The 6,465-nt window shown below is 41.8% G+C and overlaps 1 non-coding gene across 1 annotated transcript; it reads left to right on the top strand.

Annotated features, from left to right (window-relative positions):
• Positions 1-236: 236 nt before the first annotated feature.
• trnar-ccu (transfer RNA arginine (anticodon CCU)) lies at positions 237-309 on the top strand. The gene has a single exon. It is a non-coding gene; the product is annotated as a tRNA-Arg (tRNA).
• Positions 310-6,465: the final 6,156 nt, after the last annotated feature.

Below are 6,465 nucleotides of genomic sequence, written 5' to 3'. Positions count from 1 at the left end.
AGCATCTTATGTGTGCTGCTTGTCTTTTGAATTAATTAGCTGCTACCCCTCCTTCACAACTTCTTAAGATCTTTGCTTTTCTGTAGCAAACTTTTCAATTTTAAATAAATCATTTCAAAATTACGGGAGGATTTACATAAACATTGATATTCCATAACTCAAACTACTTTTCTATATGTTAAAAAGGGAGAAAAAGCAAAAAAAAACACTTAATGATGCAAAGTATGATATGTTTGGCCCCAGTGGCCTAATGGATAAGGCACTGGCCTCCTAAGCCAGGGATTGTGGGTTCGAGTCCCATCTGGGGTGATGAATTTTTATAAATGCAGCTTTTCCTTGTCCTGAGTTCTCTTTCTGTGAGTCTAATCACATCAGTAAGCATTATTGATGCCAATTAAGATAATCTATATTCTGAAATTTCGACTGTACTCTTTTCTATAGATGCTGCCTGGCCTGCTGAGTTCCTCCAGCATTTTGTGTGTCTTGTTTGGGTTTCCAGCAGCTGCAAGTTTTCTCTTGTCCACATTTCCATCTACTCATGGTAACCCCACACTTCCCTCCCCCCCCCCACTTACTAATTAAGAATCTCTCTACCTGTTCCTTAAAGTTATTCGGAAAGATTCTGTTTCCATCTGCTTTTGAGGAGGAGGGTTACAAACACCTGTGTTACTCTGGGGTGGGGAGAAAAACAAACATCTTCACTCTGTTTTAAATGATGACACATGAGTTTACCCAATGAGCCTTAATTCTAGATTCTCCCATAAGAAAATATTTCCTCTCTCCATCCAGTCTTTGAAGACAACATTGTATGTGATATGACTTTCAATCACTTCCCACTCACTTTTCTAAGCTCCAGACTCTCACAAGTCTCATCTCGTGGCTCCACTTGATAACTTATGGAAACAAGGACTTTCATGGCTGCATGCTAAAACTTAAAGGGAGTTTAGTATGGGTGCAGCCCATATTCATGCAGCTCTATCGTAGTTATGGACCAACCCCTCAAATACTGCCTAACAGCCAATTGCCTTTTTAGTGTCTTGGGAGTGACGATAAAGGAAATAAATTCTGATCAAGAAAAGTGGAGCAATTCCAGAGGATTGATGCCAAAACAGTTTTATTACCCCTCCTGGTACCAAATGTAAGATCTACATACAGTACTGTGCGAAAGTCTTCGGCATCCTAGGTTTTTAATATCGTTTCAGATGGTATGGCCTCCACAGAGCCCTGATTTTAACATCATCAGGATTGTCTGCAATTACCTGGAGAGACAGAATTAAACGAGACAGCCACAGTCTGTAGAAGATCTTTGGCAGGTTCTCGAAGAACAAGATACCAGCTGATTTTCTTATAAAACTGCATGACAGTGTACCTAAGAGAATTGATGCAGTTTTAAAGGCAAAGAGTGATCATAGCAGATAATGATTTGATTTTGTTCTTTACTGTTTACTGCTCTTCATAGTATTTTTTGATATTTAGAAACTTCTCATTTCTTTATTTTTGAAAGCATCTTCGCTTAAAGTCATAGAAAGTACAGCACAGAAACTAGCCTTCTGCCCATCTATTCCATGCTGAAACCATTTAAACTCCTACTTATATTGACAATAGGCCTCCATACTCCACCGCCCATGTACCTATCCAAACATCTCTTCAATGTCGAAATTGAGCTTGCATGTACCACTTGTGTTGGCAGCTCATTCAACACACACTCTTATGACCCTCTGAGTGAAGACGTTTCCCCTCATGTTCCCCTTAAACTTTTCACTTTTCACCCTTAACCCATGACCTACGGATGTAGTCCCACCCAACAGTGGAAAAAGCCTACTTGCATTACCCTATCTATACTCCTCAAAATGTTGTATATCTCTATCAAATTTATTCTCAATCTTCTACATTCCAAGGAATAAATTCCTAATTTATTCAATCTTTCCTTATAACTCAAGTCCTCCAGACATGGCAACATCTTTGTAAATTTTCCCTGTACTCTGTCAATCTTGTTTACATCTTTCCTGTAGGGAAATTGCACATAATAATCGAAATTAAGCTTCACTAATGTCTTATATGACTTCAACATAATATCTCACCTCCTGTACTCAATGTGCCAAAAATTTTCTTTATGACCTTATTTACCTGTGATGCCACCTTCAATGTATTATGGATCTGTATTCCCAGATTCCCTTGTTCTACCACACTCCTTTGCACCCTACTGTTCACTGTGTATGTCCTACCCTGATTGGACCTACAGAACTGCAATACCTTGCTCTTGACTGCATTAAATTCTATTTGCCATTTTTCAGTCCATTTTTCCTTTTGGTCCAGATCCTGCAAGCCATGATAGCCTTCCTTGCTGTCAACTACACCCCCAATCTTGGTGTCATCTGCAAATTTGCCGATTCAGTTAACCACATTATCGTCCAAGATCATTGATATAGATGACAAACAACAGTGAACCCAGCAACGATTCCAGTGGCACTCCACTAGTCACAGGCCACCAGTCAGAGTGGCAACCATCTACTACCACTCTTTGGCTTCTTCCATAAAATCAATGTCCAATCCAATTCACCACCTCATCTTGAATGCTGAATGTCTGAACTTTATTGACCAACCTCCCATGTGGGACCTTGTGAAAGACTATGTAGACAACATCCACTGCCTTGTCTTCATCAACTACTCTGGTAATTTCGTCAAAATAAGAACATAAGAACATAAGAAATAGGAGCAGGAGTGGGCCATCTGTTCCATCGAGCCTGCCCCACCATTCAATAAGATCATGGCTGATCTGTCCATAAACTCAGCTCCATCTACCTGCCTTTTCCCCATAACCCTTAATTCTCCTACTATGTAAAAATCTATCTGACTGTATCTTAAATATATTTAGTGAAGAAGCCTCAGCTGCTTCCCTGGGCAAAGAATTCCACAGATTCACCACTCTCTGGGAAAAACAGCTTCTCCTCATCTCCAACCTAAATCTTCTCCCCTGAATCGTGAGGCAATGTCCCTTAGTTCTAGTCTCACCTATCAATGGAAACAACTTTCCTACTTCTACCTTATCTATCCTTTTCAAAATTTTGTATGTTTCTATAAGATCCATAGAAACATAGAAAATAGGTGCAGGAGTAGGCCATTTGGCCCTTTGAGCCTGCACCGCCATTCAGTATGATCATGGCTGATCATCCAACTCAGAACCCTGTACCATCCTTCCCTCCATACCCCCTGATCCCTTTAGCCACAAGGGCCATATCAAACTCCCTCTTAAATATAGCCAATGAACTGGCCTCAACTGTTTCCTGTGGCAGAGAATTCCACAGATTCACCACTCTCTGTGTGAAGAAGTTTTTCCTAATCTCAGTCCTAAAAGGCTTCCCCTTTATCCTCAAACTGTGACCCCTCGTTCTGGACTTCCCCAACATCGGGAACAATCTTCCTGCATCTAGCCTGTCCAATCCTTTTAGGATTTTATACGTTTCAATCAGATCCCCCCTCAATCTTCTAAATTCCAACGAGTATAAGCCAAGTTCATCCAGTCGTTCATCATATGAAAGTCCTTCCATCCCAGGAATCAATCTGGCGAACCTTCTTTGTACTCCCTCTATGGCAAGGATGTCTTTCCTCAGATTAGGGGACCAAAACTGCACACAGTACTCCAGGTGTGGTCTCACCAAGGCCTTGTACAACTGCAGTAGTACCTCCCTGCTCCTGTACTTGAATCCTCTTGCTATAAATACCAGCATACCATTCGCCTTTTTCACCGCCTGCTGTACCTGCATGCCCAATTTCAATGACTGGTGTATAATGACACCCAGGTCTCGTTGCACCTCCCCTTTTCCTAATCAGCCACCATTCAGATAATAATCTGTTTTCCTGTTTTTGCCACCAAAGTGGACAACTTCACATTTATCCACATAAAATTGCATCTGCCATGAATTTGCCCACTCACCTAACCTATCCAAGTCACCCTGCATCCTCTTACCATCCTCCTCACAGCTAACACTGCCGCCCAGCTTCATGTCATCCGCAAACTTGGAGATGCTGCATTTAATTCCCTCATACAAGTCATTAATATATATTGTAAACAACTGGGGTCCCAGCACTGAGCCTTGCGGTACCCCACTAGTCACTGCCTGCCATTCTGAAAAGGTCCCATTTATTCCCACTCTTTGCTTCCTGTCTGCCAACCAATTCTCTATCCACATCAATACCTTACCCCCAATACCGTGTGCTTTAAGTTTGCACACTAATCTCCTGTGTGGGACCTTGTCAAAAGCCTTTTGAAAATCCAAATATACCACATCCACTGGTTCTCCCCTATCCACTCTACTAGTTACATCCTCAAAAAATTCTATGAGATTCGTCAGACATGATTTTCCTTTCACAAATCCATGCTGACTTTGTCCGATGATTTCACCGCTTTCCAAATGTGCTGTTATCACATCTTTGATAACTGACTCTAGCAGTTTCCCCACCACTGATGTTAGGCTAACCGGTCTATAATTCCCTGGTTTCTCTCTCCCTCCTTTTTTAAAAAGTGGGGTTACATTAGCCACCCTCCAATCCTCAGGAACTGGTCCAGAATCTAATGAGTTTTGAAAAATTATCACTAATGTATCCACCATTTCTTGGGCTACTTCCTTAAGCACTCTGGGATGCAGACCATCTGGCCCTGGGGATTTATTTGCCTTTAATCCCTTCAATTTACCCAACACCACTTCCCTACTAACATGTATTTCCTTCAGTTCCTCCATCTCACTGGAACCTCTGTCCCCTACTATTTCCAGAAGATTATCTATGTCCTCCTTAGTGAAGACTGAACCAAAGTATTTATTCAATTGGTCTGCCATGTCCTTGCTTCCCATAATCAATTCACCTGTTTCTGTCTGTAGGGGACCTACATTTGTCTTAACCAATTTTTTTCTTTTCACATATCTATAAAAGCTTTTACAGTCAGTTTTTATGTTCCCTGCCAGTTTTCTCTCATAATCTTTTTTCCCCTTCCTAATTAAGCCCTTTGTCCTCCTCTGTTGAACTCTGAATTTCTCCCAGTCCTCAGGTGAGCCACTTTTTCTGGCTAATTTGTATGCTTCTTCTTTGGAATTGATACTATCCTTAATTTCCCTTGTCAGCCACGGGTGCACTACCTTCCTTGATTTATTCTTTTGCCAGACTGGGATGAACAATTGTTGTAGTTCATCCATGCGATCTTCAAATGCTTGCCATTGCATATCCACCGTCAACCCTTTAAGTGTCGTTTGCCAGTCTATCTTAGCTAATTCACATCTCATACCTTCAAAGTTACCCTTCTTAAGTTCAGAACCTTTGTTTCTGAATTAACTATATCACTCTCCATCTTAATGAAGAATTCCACCATATTATGGTCCCCTCTCATTTTTCTGAATTCCAGAGAATATAGTCCCAGGCGACTCAATCTCTCCTCATAGGTCAACCCCTTCATCCCTGGAATCAACCTGGTGAACCTTTTCTGCACTGCCTCCAAAGCCAGTATATCCTTCCTCAAGTATGGAGACCAGAAGTGCACACAGTACACCAGGTATAGCCTCACCGGTACCCTGTATAGTTGCAGCATGACCTCCCTGCTCTGGAATTCAATCCCTCTAGCAATGAAGGCCAATATTCCATTTGCCTTCTTAATAACCTGTTGTACCTGCAAGCCAACTTTTTGTGATTCATGAACAAGCACTCCCAAGTCCCTCTGCAGAACAGCATGCTGCAATATTTCACGATTTATATAATAATCTGCTCTTCTATTATTCCTTCCAAAGTGGATGATCTCGCATTTACCAACGTTGTATTCCATCTGCCAGACCTTGGCCCACTCACTTAACCTATCTATATCCCACTGCAGACTCTTCACATCCTCTGTACAATTTGTTTTTCCACTCAGTTTAGTGTCATCAGCAAATTTTGCTACGCTATACTCAGTCCCCTCTTCCTAATCATCAATGTAAATGGTAAACAGCTGCGGGCCCGGTACCGACCCCTGTGGCACCCCACTCACCGCTGACTGCCAACCGGAGAAACACCCATTTATACCAACTCTCTGCCTTCTATTGGTTAACCAATCCACTATCCATGCCAATACACTTCCTCCAACTCTATGCATCTGTACCTTATTTATGAGTCTCTTGTGCGACACCTTATCGAACGCCTTCTGGAAATCCAAGTATATGACATCCACCTGTTCCCCTCAAAGAACTCATTATGTCCTCAAAGAACTCCAGTAAGTTTGTCAAACAGGACCTGCCCTTTCTGAATCCATGTTGTGTCTGTCTGATGGAACCACTCCTTTCTAAATGTTTCGCTATTTCTTCCTTACTGACAGCTTCAAGCATTTTCCAGACTACAGATGTTAAGCTAACTGGCCTATAGTTGCCCGTTTTTTTGCCTACATCCTTTTTTAAAAAGTGGCGTGACATTTGCTGTCTTCCAATCCGCCGGGACCTGCCCAGAGTC

Source organism: Mobula birostris, chromosome 15 (genome assembly GCF_030028105.1).
Source record: "Mobula birostris isolate sMobBir1 chromosome 15, sMobBir1.hap1, whole genome shotgun sequence".
NCBI classification, from domain to species: Eukaryota; Metazoa; Chordata; class Chondrichthyes; order Myliobatiformes; family Myliobatidae; genus Mobula; species Mobula birostris.
This window is presented reverse-complemented; position numbering and strand designations above follow the sequence as displayed.